This window comes from Chelonoidis abingdonii, chromosome 19 (assembly GCF_003597395.2).
Source record: "Chelonoidis abingdonii isolate Lonesome George chromosome 19, CheloAbing_2.0, whole genome shotgun sequence".
NCBI lineage: Eukaryota > Metazoa > Chordata > Testudines > Testudinidae > Chelonoidis > Chelonoidis abingdonii.
In genome coordinates, this window is record NC_133787.1 from 1,266,203 (window position 1) to 1,285,179 (window position 18,977).

At 48.2% G+C, this 18,977-nt stretch overlaps 1 long non-coding RNA gene across 5 annotated transcripts in view; it reads right to left on the reverse strand.

The window, feature by feature from the left end:
- Window positions 1-13,601: 13,601 nt before the first annotated feature.
- Window positions 13,602-18,977, reverse strand: part of LOC116828129 (uncharacterized) — an 8,923-nt gene continuing 3,547 nt past the window's right edge. The window contains exons 1-4 of one of the 5 annotated variants that reach the window (XR_012657252.1): window positions 15,063-17,330; window positions 14,235-15,004; window positions 13,803-14,096; window positions 13,602-13,688 (exon numbers count right to left, since the gene is read on the reverse strand). This is a non-coding gene — a long non-coding RNA (uncharacterized LOC116828129). Of the gene's footprint in view, window positions 13,689-13,802; window positions 14,097-14,234; window positions 15,005-15,062; window positions 17,331-18,308; window positions 18,324-18,977 lie in introns of those variants that run through there. The other 4 variants (XR_012657255.1, XR_012657254.1, XR_012657253.1 and 1 more) reach the window with 4 other exon arrangements.

Below are 18,977 nucleotides of genomic sequence, written 5' to 3' on the forward strand. Positions count from 1 at the left end.
CCCTGCCCTCTATCCAGCCCCGCACACCTGCTGACCGTGCCCACACCCCTATTCCACCCCCCACCCCCAACATCCCCCGAACGCCCCTGCCCTCTATCCAGCCCCCTCAATCTCTGACTGCCCCAACCCCTATCCACCCAGGGGATGGTGTGTAATTGTCCCAGGTCCCTAGGTGGGGGCTTAAGCAGGTTTTGTGTTGTATTGTTGAGAAGGAACCCCTAGATACTGAACCCGGCCCTTGTTGCTGCTGGCTCCACCTGGCAGAAGGGTTACATAAGGAAATAATATTGCGCTGAAATCTTCCAGCAAGAGCATTTTATTTTGATGTAATTTCTGTGTTCAGGTTTCAAAATGTTGAACCAAACATAAACCAATGTAGAGATCTGTCTGAGCCAGCAGACCTGAAACAATAGCTCTGAGAGAGGTCGACTGCCCCCGTCTCCATGAGGTGTTGCCTCTGAAGTTTAATGAAGACAATATAATCATTCATTATTTCCTTGTTGGGCAGAATACGTAAGACACATGGACATTAATCAGTAACTATCTACTAGGAGTGACATCATAGCAACTGAAGTGGGTAGGACCTGGCAGAGTCAGTACTTCCCTCCCCTCCCCACCATCACACTAGGATAAAGCAGCACATCCTTACAGCACAAGTAAATGCTGTTGGTCTGCAGCACAATAGTGAATAATTCAAAATGACAACTGTAAAGCAGCAGCAGCAAGTGGCTCAGAGCAAATCATCTCAGTGGGAGGGCGCAGCTTTGGCTATGGCTTGAGAGGAAAAGGAAGTAAGCAGAGTTTTGGAACCAGTGCCAGTGATTTACAAATAACCTAGGGAAACCTAGTTAGGCCAGTATTCTTCTTAGCAGTGTTACAGCAGCACCTAGAGGCCTGTACTGACAATGTTAGGCAAAGATACATAGTCAAAGGACTGCCCTCAATTGGTTCTCCATCTAGAGCAGGGGTTCTCAAACTGGGGGTCATGACCGCTCAGGGGGTTGCCAGGTTATTACATGGGGGGTTGTGAGTCAGGGACAGCACCAGACTCTTCCCAGAGTGGGGGAGCTGAAGTGGGGCCAGTGGTATGCAAACTGGGCGGCATGCCAGAGGTTCTCCAGGGGTGCAGGGTATGAAGAAACTTTGTCAATCTCACTTTTCACAGCAGACTTAGCATCCCATTGCTACCCTTACTTCTGCGCCGCTGCTGGCGGCGGCGCTGTGGTCAGAGCTGTGAGGCTCTGACAGCAGTTCTGAGCTGGCTACTGGCAGGGTGGAAAGGGATGGCCAATGCAAAAGTTCGAGAACCACTGCAAGACATGCAGGAAAAGGGGCAGGAACAGGGGGGAGGAAGGGACGTGCTCAGGGTCACACAGCTGGCCTGAAATACAACATGGGCTGCCTATCTCCCAATCCAGTGTCGTATCCACTGTGACTGGGCCATAATGGCTCACTGAGATGCAGGACATTATCTTAAATATGGATAGCCCCAGTTAATTCCATCAAATGCTGCCTTATCGTGGATTTCTGCTAGCACTGGACAGTCAGCTAGGCTGTCATTGTGAAAGCGGAGAGAGACCTTTAGCCTCCTTTTCATAGTGCCAGAGCCTTGTCTGCTCACAATAAATCCTGCTGATACCAGGAGATCAAAACTGCTACAAGCAGTTCTGATGAATGATCCTGTATACCACAGAAAGAGCAACACAAGCCACACGGGGGACAGGGTTTAGTGAGCTAACAAGCCAGGATTCAGATAGCTCAGTTTTTTTCCAGTATGTGCTCAGCAGAGGTGTAAAATTTACTCCTAGAATCATAGGGTTGGAAGGGACTTCAGGAGGTCATCTAGTCCAATCCTCTGCTCAAAGCGAGACCAATCCCCAGACTTTTACCTCAGTTCCCCAATGACCCCTTCAAGGATTGAATTCACAATGGGGGGTTTAGCAGGCCAATGCTCAAACCACTGAGCTATCCCTTCCCCCAATTCCCTGTCCTGGGAGAATTCTGTGTCTAAAAATTCTGCACACAATATTTTAAAATTCTGCAAAATTCTGTATATTTTGTTTGTCAAAAGAATGCAATATAATCACTCTGGTTTTAATTATTTTAGTAATTTTCTTTAAACTGTAATTCAGCGGATGTAGAATAGGAGTGGGGAGCATTGGAGGAAATCCCCGACCCCCCTTGCCTAATAGTAATGTAGCTAGGTTTGACCCTTTATTTCTAATTATTAGTCAACAAATATATGCAGCCATACGCTCAGTGTTACATCATAGGCAACCAAAGAGCAAGTGAGGGCTGGAGACACAAACTAACAAATTATATTGGCTACTGACCATCTCCAGAAAGGTCAGTAGCAAACAGCTCATGGAGTACATTTTGATAGGAATTTTTTTCAGTACAAAAATTTAGACCAGTTCTAATAATGAAAACACCATAAGCATTTATAAGGCCATACTGTCCTTAATACCCCTCTGGCAATGTGAAAGAGCCTTAAAACTTTCACAAAGGCAATGGGAACAATTCACTAAGCAGTCAGGCTGCTACATTCTGCTCTGCCTGAGGGGACAGAGCCTGGCCCATGCCTACCTCCTCAGAAACACTGTGAAGTCTTTCTCTCCTCTCTCTCATTCTCACTTGCATGACTGCCCACCACTGGTGGTGATTTATGTCTCTACTGGCTGCTCCAGGCACCCGAGCCAACCTGCCTGTGCTTCCAGGGAGGGGCGCTTAACCACTCTTGCAGCTTCCCTTTGCTTTTCCATCAGGTGTCATTTTTGTGCAGGGAAACAAAGAAATCTGCAGGGGACATGAATTCTGCACATGTGCAGTGATGCAGAATTCACCCAAGAGTAAAATTTGCCAAACAATCACGAGACCTTTGCTCCAAGCCCATCTGGGCCTGGTACTCTGTCATCCTCCTCCTGGTAATGAATTACTTCCCCACGTTCCTTCGCTGTAACAAAGGCAAGGCTTGATCCTTTGAGATCGCTGGGAGATCTGAGGCTCTTCAGAAGCTCCCTTATTAAAAGTCTTCTGCTGCAGCATTTTGTTTGCTGTATAACATGTAAATGGTAGCAAACTCCCCAGCCATTCCAAGTAGGTTGGGTTCAGTAAAGTTCCCTTTTTTGTAACCTGGCTGTGTGTGCTGGTACTCTTGTAACATCCATCATCCCTGTGGAGCTGTTCGTTTTATGACTAACTGCATGCCAGACTTGGGCTTAGAATGGTGGAGGAGGGCAGGGAGGCTTGTGGCAGGAGATTCAAATCATGATGCAAGCCGGGAGCTGTTTGAAATTCCTCTGGAGTCAAGCCTGCTCCACCAGGTGACAGCAGATGAGCCAGCTGGTGAAGCTAAAGGGAGCTTGGGGTAAGCTTGTGCCTGAATTAATCCTTATCGTAACTTCCCCTCGTTTTTGTTTGCCTGAAATTTCACTTCCCTACTCCTCCCCGCCCCGCACTGCCCTTCACCATCTATCCGCAACTTTAGGGAACAAAGGCACTCACTGTTTGACTGAATCACTTACTAGAGTGTAGAGAACCATAGAACTGTAGGACTAGAAGGGACCTCGAGAGAGGACTAGAAGGGACCTGGCAGGACTAAGTTTTATCTAGAGCATCCCTGACTGGTGTTTGTCTAACCTGCTCTTAAAAATCTCCAGTGATGGAGATTCCAGAACTTCCCTAGGCAACCTAGAATCCATTCCAAAAGAGAGCAGGCAGGCCAGTTATACACCCACATTGGTTAGTGTCTTGTGCTTGGACAGACAGAAGAAACAGATGGGCAGGGTCCGCTTCTCAATTCTTTGGCTTGTTGGGCTGGGCACTGACAGGCCATGTAGAGTTCACTGATCACGTGAAGAGGGACAGCCCTTTTGTCTTTTTGAGGGAGACTGCTGGAATTTTTATGGAAATACTCTGAAATTCTCTCCCTCTGAAATGTCTTTCCCCCCCACACCTCCGATAGACTTTCCCACACCATTCTGCAATGCATTCAGCTGGCACCACTGCAAGGGGCTAGCAGCATAGGGGCTAGGGCAGCTTCAGGACCCCAGTGGCGGCTGGGTTCTCTGTGCCTTTGTCACCCTCAGCCAAGATCACCATTACGTGCGACAGTTGTCAGTATTCACTGCACTTGCCCTATACCCAGCTTCTGAAGGTTCCATGCAAGAGAACACCCTCCCCCCCCCCCCCCAGTAGAGGAGGCCATATTGCTATGGCTTGAGCTGGGAGTGGTGCTGTATCAAAGCACTCCAAACTAAAGTGACCGTGAGCCTAGCCTAATAAAAACTGTCTATAGGACTCATGCAAGGGCCTTTGAGACCTGACTTCCCTCTCTGGGACTGTCAAACTAATGCTGTATCTGTCTCATTCAGTAGCCTTTGGTGTGGTGGTCTTGATAGGCGTCCTTCCCTACCTGCAGAATTGAGAAGGCTGACCATATCCCTTCTGTTCTTCTAACTCCTCCTATCCTCTACAGCTTCAGACTGGGAACACAGGGCTTGAAGAGGCCACAGGACTGAGACCATGGAGAAGGACTGAGAATGGAGCAATCAGCTGTTGCAGGAGAGGGAAAAGGACTGAAAGGCTCATTGGGAAATGCACTAAGCCATCAAACCTGACCATTGCAGAGCATTGACCTACATGCCCAAACAGCACTGCCACAACAGTCTTTCCAGGTCTTAGAGAATCCATGGTCACTCCTCCACACACCCACAACACGTCAGGTGGCATCACCGGTACAGCTGTACACCAGACCACTCCACGACGGAGGGAAAATAAGACCCACAGTTACATAGAAGTGAAAACCACAAGATCAGCCAATACTTGTTTCATTCCATTTTGTAGATGGAGATGTAGGGGGAGCATGTGGTATCAAGTGCCCCCACCCCCAGATTTCTGCTTGGCCTGGTAGTGGAGAGGGAGAAGGTCTCTGTCCTTCTCCCACTTCACCTGCCATCTGGCACATTTGGCCTCTGTGCCTGGCACCCAGGCCTGGGTGGGGAGCTGGAAGGGCAAGACCAGCCACTTCTCACACCATCTACTCCAGTTTGCTGCTCAGTGCAGTGCAGTGGCTGCCTGGGAGAGCCTGGCTGGGGAAGTGGCGAAGACAGCCCACACCCAGCCTGGGCCTGGCTGCTGGGAACAGGGGCCAAGTAAGCCAGAGTCCCCGCCCCCCCACATGTTTCTGGCTCACTCGGCCCCTGTCCTCAGGCCCATCAACACCACCTCCCCAGCCAGGCTCTCCCAGGCAGCTGCTGTGCTGCACAGAGCATCAACCCAGAGTGGCCAGCTTCAGTCGGCATGAGAAGCGGCTCCATCCGGCTCCCTGCCCAGGCCCAGCTGCCAGGGAGAATGGCTAAATGTGCCAGGTGGGCGGCACGGTGGGAGAAGGACAACCCTCCCCAGGTAACGGGGCGGGGAGAGTACGGTGGCCCCAGGCAGGGTGCAAGGCCGGGTGCAGGGCTGGAGTCGGGGGGTTCACTGGGCAGAGAAGACACATAGGGCATTCATGTGTCCTCCCCTTTAGATTGTAACCCCTCCCCTGCCCCAGTGGGGGGAGGCACGAGTCATCCGTGGATGGGGATTTTAAAGTATGGTCCTCCTTTAACACTGTCGCTAGACTGTCTTTACCCCTGTGTTTTGCCCTTGTGCTATTTCTTTGCACATAATGAATTTTTATTGTTGGAAACTGAGAATCTTTTTGACTGTACAGCAAACATTACAGAATGTATAACAGGAGGTAATGATCAACCTCTTGCAAAAGCTAGCTCAGGCATTGCCCATTTTGAAGCAGGAGGCAGTAACACACCCTAGAACACTGTTTCACAAAGCGTTAGACAAACTAATGTGCCTGGCTCCACAGTGAGCTCTTCCAATAGCCCAGCAGACGCCAAGCCACCTTATTCCTCCAGTGTGGCGGTAGCTCCCCCGGCTCCTTTTTGCCTCACAACTACTGTGCAGGACACCACACAGAGGCCTTTCTGAGATTCTATTAACTGAGCAAACATCACCAGTGACCCTTCAAGCTACCACAAGCATATTCAGCCTGCACCTGAGGCGACCACAGGCAAATCTTTCCTTGGCACTGTTGAGTGGGCCAGTGCAGGGTTTCATGAACAAGGGCTAGTCTGGGTCTCCATCAATGGCATTTCATCATTACTAGTCTGAATGTGCCAGCTGGGGAAGAATGTTGCTGCTTGCAGCTTTCTGAACAATCTCACACCCTAAGAGGTGCAAGGATCATGTACCTGCCACAAGCCATAGCCACGAAGCATCCTTGGTGAGCACCAGCGCTTAGACTACCATGGAAAAGTCTCCCTTTCTGTTGATCTACTCTGGGGCAAGGTGGCATGGTGCCAGAATAAGGAGATATGTACCATCTATTGTCCCACTGCAATACAGTAATCGACCGTTGCAAAGCCTGCCACTATTTCCTGCACATTACTGAGTGTCACAAACCTGCGCAGCAAGAGGCAATTAGTTGGTTTACACATTTGGCTGACGATGGCCCTGTTGTATTAATTTAGGTGGAATATATGGGCCACAGCAGTCACTGTCCAACCCAGTTACTGTCCAACATTAAAGCAGGTTTAGTAAACAGAGACCTCAGCTGCCCTAGCAGCACTGTAGCCCACTTCTGTGCGGGGAAAGGAAATTCTGCATGCATATTAATTTCTGCACAATTCTGCATTGCGCAGTAGTGCAGAACTCCCCAGGAGTAGGTTTTTTAGAAGGAACCTCCTGCCTCAGGTTTGACAGGCTCTGAGATGGTATTAAATAATGGTCTCCTTGGGGAAAAGAAGTCAGTTGCGATGAGTTGGAGCTGCTGTTAAAGTCCCATCCCATTTCATCCCAAGTGGTGGTTAGGATGCAGCGGGAGCCAGTAGGGGTGTCAGTGTCATCTGGATTCCTCTCTCTGGCATGATCAGGTCAAGACATCCCTCAAGGTTAGGACAAAGAGAGTCTGGGGTCTCAGAAACAGTGGGAATGGCAGCCATAATGGCAAAACTCACCCCAATAGCCTCTATCTGTTCTTTCTGTTCCAGCCCCACCCCCCAAAGCTTTAAAGATCCACAAAAGGAATTGCAGCTGGAATAGCCCATTCCCTCATTATTTTGTCCACCAATGAAACCTAATATCTGACACACCAATTTTGGCTTGTGAACTTATGGATCCACATCATGTTTTTAATATGCATCATTTCAACAGTCCTTGAATTATATCGTCGTGTCAGGTTTTCTCTGGCTGGTTTTCTTGCACCGGTTTATAACATTCTTTACTGAAAATAACTTGACCTGCTTTCCATGGTAAGTTCCTTAACAGGCAAACGTTACAGACCAACTGTTCCAACATCCCTCACTGTGGATTTTCCAATTCCAAACTGATGGCCCACTGACCAGCAACAATCCGGAATCCCAAGCTTCCAGAGTGTCATTGCTACTCACTTCTCTGCTGGCAACGCAGCTCTGATTTTGGTGTCCCTGTGCCAGAGGGCTGGTAGATCCAGGAATATGCCCTTCTGCATCCAAAAGTTCTGCAGCCACAGGCATCTCTAACCTGCATTATAATGCAATGACACGAAGCAGTGCTTATTTGTCAGAAGCAGCAATCCATGGTGTGGAGCTGCTCCGCGAATGCTTGCAACAACCTGGCATTTTCTTGTTGCTATGACCATCAGCTTTCAGTTATTTTGCTTTAACATCACTGTATCTTCCTCCTCTGTTGTGCAGTAGTTGTTTAGGATCTACAAATACAGTAGAATCGTGAGTCCTATGTTAGCATTACTCATGTGAAGTGCGCTGAGCTGTGCAGGGTCCATGCTTTTGCCAGAGCAATGGCAGAGACTGAAAAGCTGTGTGCAGGACGGTGGGAGTTTTTAAAAAATGGTGCAAAAATTTTGGCTTGTGAACTTATGGATCCACATCATGTTTTTAATATGCATCATTTCAACAGTCCTTGAATTATATCGTCGTGTCTGGTTTTCTCTGGCTGGTTTTCTTGCACCGGTTTATAACATTCTTTACTGAAAATAACTTGACCTGCTTTCCATGGTAAGTTCCTTAACAGGCAAACGTTACAGACCAACTGTTCCAACATCCCTCACTGCGGATTTTCAGAGACTGAAAAGCTGTGTGCAGGACGGTGGGAGTTTTTAAAAAATGGTGCAAAAATTTTGGCTTGTGAACTTATGGATCCACATCATGTTTTTAATATGCATCATTTCAACAGTCCTTGAATTATATCCATGCTTTTGCCAGAGCAATTATATCCATGCTTTTGCCAGAGCAATGGCAGAGACTGAAAAGCTGTGTGCAGGACGGTGGGAGTTTTTAAAAAATGGTGCAAAAATTATGGGATAGAATAGACATTATTGGATGGAGAGAGTGGCCTGGTGAGAACTTGACCTCCTACCTCACAAAACTCTCTGAGTGAATGAGTAGTGTCCCACAAAGCACTACAAAAATATCCCACAAGGCCCTGAGCCAGACTGAAGCCTGTGCTACACTGGGATGCCTATCTGTGATGAAATGCGTTTTACGCCGATGCACAGACTCGTGGTGAGGATGTAGAGCATCAGTGCAAGGAGCCAAGTGTGCAGGCACCCAAGTGATGTGACACGGATTGACTGAATGTTGTAGTGCAGCCATTGCCTTTAACACAAGAAGCAACTTCACTGGTGAAGGCTGGGCTTGGAGAGGATTAATCAGCCTTATTGATACTATATCTGGGTACATACATCAGCATTTTAAATAATAATCAGCCGGTCCCATGGAGCAATGGATCTCCAGAAGTACATATCAGTTATGAGGTAAGACCCCTTCGATCCATTCTTGAGTGCTAGTGGAGTCTGTCTCCTAATGATGCTTATCTGCATGGCCTTCCAACAGCTGCCACCCCTCCCCACTGCACAGAACCTGGTCAGTTAGCCCACAGGAGTATTGCCTTTCAGGCTGTTCTCCAATACACTCCAATAGCCATACTGTTTATAACCTAGCAGGGCCTCAGAATCCAACATCTGGCCTGCTACCGGGAATGATTAACTACCTATCTCAGACTTGTCCTGGGCTCTGCCAGCCGTATATAGGCCTGCTCCTGGAAAGCCCTGAAACATGAGCTCAAGTCCACCTCTTTTCAGGACAGCAACTAAGCACAAGCTCATAGCCCATAAGTGCTTAAAGAGTGTCCTGAAAAGGGGTGGTTCCCTCAGCTGGGAACCACAATTCCCCAGGCAGGTTAATGGACAGGATCTCAGCAGACAGCAGCAGTGTGTGTGTTGCACAGAGAATGACTGGGTTTTGTTTCTTTGTTTGTAGTAATTTGCTCATTACATCTTTGTGTGGCTGTATCCTACAGCACATGCAAACAAGGACGAGACAGCTCAGTGCTCGGTCACCTATGGAAGCTGCTACTGTAGCTGGGATTCACTTTTGCACTCAACTGTAGCACTTCACAACTCGGTCCTAGGATCATGGCCTGCAGCAGAGTCAGTCTCTGAGCAGCCTAATGAGTGCAGCTGGCCTGCAGGAGCCTGCCTGACTGGTTGGGTGAGCAGGAGCGGCACCAGGGTTTTTGGCGCCCTAGGCGTGGTCCTTCCGCGCTCCCAGTCGTTGGTGGCAATTCTGCGGTGGTGGTGGTGGGGGTGTCCTTCTGCACTCCCGGTCTTTGGGACACTTCGGCGGCGAGTCCTGGAGCGAGTGAAGTCCCTGCCGCAGAATTGCCAACGACGACCCAGACCGCGGAAGGACCCCCGCCGCCGAATTGCCACCGAGGGCGGCCAAATGCCGCCCTCCCAAATCCTGATGCCCTAGGCGACCGCCTAGGTTGCCTAAATGGAAGCGCCGGCCCTGTGGGTGAGTCAGCAGACTGGCTCTTATGCCAGCAGCAGCAGCAATTCAGTGGCTGTTCCAAGCATTTACTCATGGCTGTGAGGGTGCCTGAGTTTGCTTTTTCCCAGCCTTGCTTCTTCCTTGGTCCAGCCCTGCTTCTGCCTCAGCCTTAGCCCTAGCCCTGCCTCGCCTCACTCCCGGTAACCCAGGCCTGAGCCTCAGCTTTGGCTCTGACCCTTGGCTCCGGTTCCTGGTTATGTGCTTTGACCACTGAACATGAACTTCTGCACTCTCAGCCGTGGTCTCTTTAAGAGGGATGAGCTCGGGTCAGGAAGGCTGCATTGCTCCCTGCTGGGAACTGGGTTCCTGGTGCAACCAGTAAAGGGACGTTTATTGGTTCTGTAGGAGCAATCTCTTTCTTATGCACTAGCTACAACAAGCACAAGAGCTGGGTCTAGCAAGTTTTCTTTCTGCTGTACTTTCACTGACTGGAGAGTTGCCCAGTATTCAGCCTACTTCCCGGCAGGGCTAAGCAGCAGAGCTGTGGGCAACGCGACACTTCCGAAAGATGCTTGTAGCTGAGTGCCCAAACATGGACGTAGTTGCGTGAACTCTAAGGCTTCCAAGTTCGACCCCTTGGGCCTGGGATTACAGTGTTGCCAGTGTCAAGTGTTCAAAATCACAAGTCCCACCCCCAAACTAACAGGATTGGTTTAAAACCTCCCTGAGATTTTTGGAAATGTTTAATTTGAGGTTGCCTGTCCATGCTCCTAAGTGAGGTGGGAGCTTTGGAACATCTCATCCACTGTTTGTGGATGGAACTTTGCCATTACCATCTCTCATGTCAGAAGTGGAGTTTGTTAAGGACAAACCCGCAGGACTGGGACAACTTCTTCAAATTCCCTTTGACAGGTGCCAAGCCACTCCAGATCCAGTGCACTCTGGAGGTCAGAAGTTGATACCTGTGCTTGTATAGTGTTGGCTCTTCACTCACAAATAGGCTAATGAAGTCAGTGGAATTACCTGTGCATTAAGGTGCTACCCATCATAAGTAAAGGGATCAGAATCTGGCCCTATGTTTTTGGCCTGGCCTGAGAGCGCATTTGAACCAGCCCACTTCAAGCCTTGCCCACATCTTTCACCCCTCAGTACCCAATAGCAAGGATCTGTTCAGCGGTGCAGGAGAATCTTTGCAGCAGCCGCTCTCTGCCACCCTCCCTCCTGGCACAGGGCATCCTTGTGTCTCGTTGATTATCTGCTGCTACTGGATCTGTCGTCAGGGGCCACTGGTAACTGGCGCAGGGGTGGCAGGTTTGTAGAAATTTTGGTGGTGCCCAGAACACCCAGAGCCCGTGCCCCCCAAACTTCACCCCTCACCTGCCTAGGACTCTGAGAGGGAGTTTGGGTGTGGAAGGAGATCTGAGGTGCACGCCCTGTGTGGGGACAGGGGATTGGGATGCTCAATGGGTACAGGGTGCAGGATCTGAGAGGGAGTTTGGGTGCAGAAGGGGTGAGAGGTTGGGCTCTGGAAGGGAGTTTGGATGGGGAGGGTCTGGGTGCAGCTTCCTATTGGCTGCAGGGGCTCTTGCAGAGGGACACAGACCCACCCCACCCAGAGGCTGCAGGGCAGGGCTGGCAGCCCGTGGAGCGAGCAGGCAGGAAGCTGCACTGCTAGTGGTGGGTGGGGGCCCCAGGCCATTTTAAATCACCTGGAGGATGCGTGGGGGGAGTGCCTGGGGGCAGAAGGTGGGGCCGAAGGAGAGGCCAGGCCTCAAACAGTGCTGGAGCTGGGTCCCGGGTCACTAATATTCCTGGTGCCCAGGGGCCACAGGCCCATAGAACTTGCCGCCCATGAACTGGCATACAACAGAGCAGCCCAAAGTCTGCTCCAATTTATACTGGAAACTGACCCAGTATCCAGAAGCTCCGAAACTGGAGCGGCACTGAGGTGACTTAAAATCAATCTTTGCCCAACCCCCCAGGACTTGCACCTGCTGCTCCTTCACTCATCTGGTGAATCCTTCCCCCTACTGTTTAAAGAAGTTTAAAATGACATTAATATTGTGTATTTGGTTGTTATGGTTTTTGTTCCTATGGCAACTGAGTTAGATTATTAGGGGATAGCCCAGCCAGTTTCGGCCGGTTGGGTGAGCTCTGTGTCTGTAAATGTAGTTTTGTTAGCTGTCTGCTGTCTGGCCTCTAGTGATTTCTTCCTAAACCGGCTGCCCCCAAGGATGTAACAAGTGGCGAAGATGGATGGGATTCCGGTGCTGCTCCAGTAACAGAAGGAAGTAGAAGTCAAGATAAAGAACAAACAAAAAACTGCTTGTTTGCACTGACTGTGAAAGTGAAACTAAAAATCATGGCTACTTGACAGGCCTGAGCCTTCTCTGAGATCAGCTGCCGTGGCCTGTGTTTAACTGCGCGTTTGAGCTTTTTGTTATTGCAATGCATTTCGCGCCGGAAGTGCCCCTTTCTTAAGTGTGAGTGTGTACCTCTCCTGTACACAGTTACTACACCCTGTTAGCCTGCGACTTAATTCTTTTACGTTGTGCGGCACAGTGCGAGAGGCAGCACGTGTTCCTGGCGGAGTGCTAGCGCTGACCCGGTTGGAAGGCACCACAGTTTTGAGTCAAATAGGTGAAGGGCAATTCTCAATCCCTGCACACTAAACGCGTTTCGTTCCTTATATCAGTTGTTTCCTACAAGCTTTTCTTGCTGCTCGCTGATCTTTCTCCCCTCCTTTTCCATCCAGCTGCAGTTCTTTTCCACTCATCTTTTGTCTTCGTCCCTCTGCCCCTTTCTTGCGCAAGACTGTATGCTGTCTTAGGCGGCCTTGAACTTGGCTTTCATTTAGCTCCAGTGTTTATTACGGCAGGGCTGGTTTTAATCGACACTACTGCTGACCTACATTTGACACTATTAACCATTAGGTCCCTGGTACCCAATGTTAACTGGAGAACAATGGATTCATTGAGCTGGCAGGGGGCTTCACGCGGCTTGCTCCTGATCTCTCACCTCCTGAGCTACCTATGTACTGACCTAGGCACCACACAATCCTCCTTGAGTACCACACAACCTATTTGGCTGATTGTTCTCAATCCAAGGATAACATGCGACTTAGCTCTGGGAGCTTGGATGCTTTCCAGGCATGCAGCAAAAAGTAACAATAACACACACAGTGGGGCAGGAGCGCGCCAACATCCTTCCCCTCGTCCCCGTTGGTTAACCAGCTCAAGGAATCCAGAATGTGGGTTCCTTTCTGGCTTCCACTGTTCAAGCTGTTCTGGCTGACGGATGTGTGCTGTTCTTCGTGAATTTCTGGGCTAGTCAGACCTTCATCCCTTAGGGGCGCCCCCCTGTGGAAGCCAGGTCATTCACCCAGAAAGCCTTGTCATGTATGTCTTTTACATTGATCCAGATTCGATGGTATTCTGATGCACTGGTAAGGCGCTCATGGCCGTCTGGTATCAGAGCCCACTCGCTGGCCATCAGGCTGGTTTCAGGAATCCCGGATTCCTAACATACTGCTCCCATGCATGCCTTCCGCCTCGTGTATCAATACCATCTTTCTTGGAGTAGTCTAGATGCATTGTTATCCTCGTTTTTAGTACTTTTCATTTACTCCGTCCGATGGGCTCATGTGCGATTTTCCGAACCCGGACGCCCTGTAGATACACAATCCTGCATACCACTTCAGCTGGGTCCCACAAATGTCCTCCCGCCAGTGTATAATTTTTTTTTGTTTCTTCACCAGGGTCAGTTCTTAATGTCCTTTCTAGTCAAGAATTCCTGGACTTTGGCAATTTCAGTGGAGTGAGTGTTCCTTCTTCTTTTCCAAAACAGTCGTGGTGCAGCATCCTACAGGAGAGAGGTTACGAGCACATCACCCTGTAATGGTTTTGCTTTTTCTAGAAAAATGCAAAGGCACAGTAGATCTGTCAGTGAACAAGGGAGAGGTTACTAGCACTTCACCTTGTACTGTTTCCCTGCTGTCCAGAAGGCACAGTGGAGCTAGAAAGAGAAACAGGCTAATCATCAGTAGGAGAATCCTCCCGAGGTGGAGGGGTCTTTTTGCAGTGAGAATCTTGGGTCCAAGCAGTCAGTCTTTGGGACTTCACAGCGGTGTTGGTAGTCAGCAGGACTTAATAAGGGCCTTTCCACTGTGGAGCCAGAGCAGTCTTTCGTTGGTGGACCTTTACATTGATCCAGTCGCCTGGTTCCAAGGAGTGACAGGGCTGCTAGGGTCTTCAGGTAGCGCTTCTTTACCTGTGAGAAAAGAAACCTAACACATTTCATTAGTGCCTAGCAGTGTTTTGCAAACCTTATAGCTGTGTGGGCAAATTCAAGCCCTCCCTTTCCTGGTTGTTAGCCAAGTCTTGACCATGAATGGAGTGAGTGTCCTACCTATAGCCTGAGCTTGCTATTTTTTCTTTTTCCAGTTAACTTATTATGTTCTTTGTTGTTTTTGTTTGTTTGTTTGTTTTTGACTTTTTTTTTTTAATTTACAAAGGAAACTTTCACTTTTTACTTATACACCTTTTTTTTTTAACAACGAACACATAAACATTGCCATTATACAGTACATTAGTTTTATTATTTAACGTATGCCACATATACCCTTTTACTAAAATAACTTTATTACAGAACTTTGGAGTAACAAGCCAGGACAAGCACACCCACTTTGAGGAGTTCATTCAATTTAACCTCTAGTCCCATAGCTTCCCACCTTTCCCAGCCCTCTGGCTAGAGATCTGAGGTAGCCAGAAGGTCCCATGTACAATATGGGGAGTGGGTTAACTTTTCATGTCCTTGCTTTCAAAGACTGTTGGTATGCAAAGTTCAATAACAATTTTTGCAATTAACAATTTGGCCAATACAATTTCTTTTTTTTACTTAAGGAAATGCATTAGACTTTAGTATATCACATTTTCCTGATTCCAAACCAAACCATCCCATGAAAACACCAAACACAACAACTCCGGCCACGAGACAAACACCACAAGACAGAATCACAGAACACAAAACATAATCCCTATTGTGCCAGTAAAAGCATGGTACGTTGAATGCTGTTCAGCTGGCATTAGTTTTCTTTGATTATCTGAAAGACAAAAAAAAACAAAACAGAGGTCTACCCCTTCTGGGCAGACAATCATCGCTTAAAATATACAAATACCCTTGTTGACTTATCTACCCTTTCTGGGCAGTCAGTCATCACTTAAAATATGCAGATACCTTGTTGACTTCAAGCAAAAACAGAGGAATTACCCATATTTTTGTTTTGTTCATAGGCAGCCAGGTTTCAGTGGCTCCTACCTTATCAGTTAAAGATAAGTTGCATTAATACAGACGCTTTCTGGCTTGCTTTTGGATCCAAAGCTATCCAAAGCTTAAAGATTCTTACCTTAAAAGAGACATGATTAACTTTACCAGAATTTTGATTGCTTTTTACTTTGTAACTGCCTGCTTTCAAACACTGAAAAGAAAACATCACCACTTATAGTGCCCTTAGAGCCTAATAAAATTTCAATTACATAGCACTGTATACATTCTTTCAGCTAATTCAACCAATTGTTCATAGTCAAATCAAATGATTGCAATCCAATAATTTCTTTGCCTGAACTTATTCACAAACATTTCAAAGACACCAAGAACTTTCCTCTTAGCATTTTTACAAGTTCAACTGCTGTTCCCTCCAGCAACTACAGAGTTAACTTCTCACTCTCCCTTAAATCACTTGCTTGTCTCCCAACAGCTACTTTTATCAACTCAAATCACCATTTCAAGTAAGTCCTGAGTATTTGAAATCCCCATGCTTACACTTACTTTTCTCCTTCCTTCCACTACACCCTCAAAAGTTTTTCCAACCTGTTTTCCAATCTCTCTGTCTGTTGCCTGCCGCCTGGGCCCCGATCCTGCTTTTCTCGCTGAACCGTCCCTTCCATGGGCACCAACTTGTTCCACTACCAGTTTAGCTAGGAGGGTGGGCTTCTTAACTAGCCCCACCCTCTGGTCTCTTCCTTAAACATTCTTACTCACAAGACTACCCGAGTCCTCCTCGTGAGGCTTGCCACCTGGATGAAAAAAACATGGCCCATTGGGCAAAGGCCATTTACTTAACATATAATCCAAACCCCTTTAGAGGGTTTACCAGAGACCCACCATCTGTCTGCTGACACTTAAAACAGAAAAGAGAATTACACAGAGAGCAAAGGAAATTACAGTCTAAGCCAGGTTTTCCCACTTTTATACACTGACTGCTACAGGGGACGGACATGAAGGATCTCAATTCGACCTCAGAGCTTCCTCGCACGCATGGCTTCCACTCCAAGGAATTACGAACGAGAGATTCAGTTCCGCCCACACTCCTAACGTCCAAATGAACAGAGCAGAAAAACAACAGTAACAGGTTAAACAGAACAGAACCAGAACCAGATAGCGTTTCCTTATCCTATTAGGGCTCACTTTTACTCATGCAGTTCTCAACATATAACCAACAGTACCAAGCAAAGCAAACATAAAATAACAAGAGTAAAAAAAATAGATGGTGTAAATTCTGCAGGGCTCCCCCCCTTAATTGCTCACCAAACTGTGACAAATTTCTGTTACCAATCTGTCCCTCGTGTCAGGTGATCAGGCTGACACTACAGGATCGTTGGGGAAGATAAAGAAAACACACCATATAACTGAATTTTTAAAACTCCATTAATAAAATATAAAAAACAACAGAGAGTGTTGGGAATGCTCCCACATCACTCAGGAAAAACATTAATGCCCCAAGCCCTAAGCCCCTTTTCATACTCACACACGTACGTCCAGACTGGCCACTTCTGTGTATAATGTTCAGAGAAGGGGGAGAGGTGGACAGGAGATTATCCTGTATACAGCTTGTCCAGAATTTCCAACATGCTTCCGCTCTTGGGAGGGCTGTTCTTTTACACCCTGGAATCTCCTGCGGCGTCTCTTTCAGAGATTCCAGTCCAGGTCGGCTGCCTGTGGCTTCTTTGGTGTCACCAAGCCACACCGGCTCCGGGTCACAAAGGCACACTGTTGGATCTTACTGGACAGTTAAGCTTTGCAAATGTAATCTCAGTTCTGTAACTTGTATTGCCTTTGGTTCGCCTCTGTCTATTTTTTTTTTCCACAGCCAGCTGGGCTGAAAGCAGTTTTTCTTTGTACTTAGCATAGTCTGCGTTGATTCTTGACCTTGAACGCAGAGCACTTTCTTTTTATCCCTGGGCCAAGATGAATTTCAAATTAACCCGTTCCTTTCCTCAATAGACAAATTTGCTCACTGTGTCAGGCTTTTTGGTGATTAAACGCTCCTCTTAGATGTATGATCTTATCTAGATTGAAGTACCTTCTAGTGGGCATTGTTTAGATGGATTTTCACGCGTGTAAATATTCCAATTCTCTAAATACCTGCAGGTTGTTGAACCATAATGTACGTACATGTAAATGCTGGGGTACTCTTAGGGGGTGAGGTGGAATGTTTAGACTGTCCCACCCATTTTTTTCCACTTACACACACAGGGAGGGTGCCTGTCCGCGCTAGCGGCTCATAAACTAAGGATTTTTCCCTACAGGGTACTCACACAGGAGAGGCTAACAGGATGGCACGACCCTCCTACACCTCCCTTCAGCAAAGAGCGTCGGCTAGTCTCTGGGAGACGGCGCCGCTTACTCTGATTGCATCCAGTGAGATGATCAGACTGTCAGTAGCCCACACGGAAAGGAAAGGGGAGGGAAGATGGTACACACACTCCTAGACCCAGGTAGCTTCCTCACCGGACGATGCCAGCCCAAGTCAGCCCACCATGGGTCGGACCTCCTAAAGATCCACTAGTTACCGGGCTTGCGTTAGAGTAGTCCTGGTCACGAGCTTTTGCTTCACAGGGTACTCTGGGCGTCTTCCGGTAACAGTCACTCACACTGGCCCCAGTACCATTCTGCATCTTGATTTGCTTTTTTTAGCTACTACAACAGGAGAGAGTGCACTAGGACATAGGGGTCTCCCCTTTCTAGACAGGTCCCTCCTTTGTCCCTGCACTATCCCTAACCTGCTTTTGAATCCTTGCACTCCGCCAGACAGGGGGAAGAACAGGAGCTACGGTGGGGGATTTTTTTTTTCTTTTTTCTTTTTTTTTTAAAAGAGCTTTTCATACAAACAGCTTTAGAAGCTACCTGTTCACTGACAAAACAGGAGTAATTGGAGGCTCGTACTGTAATTTACTGATCCTTCAGGTGGCCACCTTTTCTGACCCTCTAATTTGTACTGAGGCCAGTCTACTGTACAAAACCTTTGTGACCTACTTTTGGTCATCAGATCCGATCCAAACACCATCCATTTTTCTAGAATGCATTCTGGGGGGGTACACCATGCCTTCCCCACCTTGCTCTGCCCCTGCCCCATGTCGCAGGTAGACACTGTGCGTCCCCAGGTACTGACAGAGACAGTCCAGACACCTGGACTGTTCCTACCTTATCCAAGGGACCGGTTCCTCACCGTTGCCTGGGACCGGTTCCACACCGTTGCCCGCAGCTGCTTCTGCACTACTCAAGCGCATTGCACCGTTGTGCCCTCCGAGGTCAGCCAGATCACGTCTCCGCTGAGGCCCCCAGTGAAGTCACCGGTGTGCACTGGGCATAGGTCGTCACCGCGATCCGTTGACCACCAGGAGGGATCCGGGCAAAGCTAATTTTAGCCTCAGCCCACCCAGGGACGCCAAAAACTGTTGCCGGCACAAAGTGCCAGAGGCAAGCAACAGCGGTTCATGGCCCGGAGTGCATAGTGCCAATGAACACACCAGGGTGGAGAAGCAAAACACAAGTTTATTTGAGCTCAAATAAGGTGCAAGGGAGAAAATTCTCAAATCCTGCACACCTAAAACAAGCAGTTTCTTCCTTTTATATCCCAGTTGTTTACTACAAGACTGTTTCTTGCTGACTAGCTGATCTTTCACTCCCCCCTCCTTTTCCATCCAGCTGCAGTATCTTTTCTCACTCAATCTTCTTGTCTTCCCCGTCCCTCTCCCCTTTCTGCTGCAGAGACATGTATGCTGTATCTAAGAGCGGCCTTGAAACTTGCTTCAATTTAGCTCCAGTGTATTACAGCAGGGAACTGGCTTTTACAATCAGAAAACTAACTGC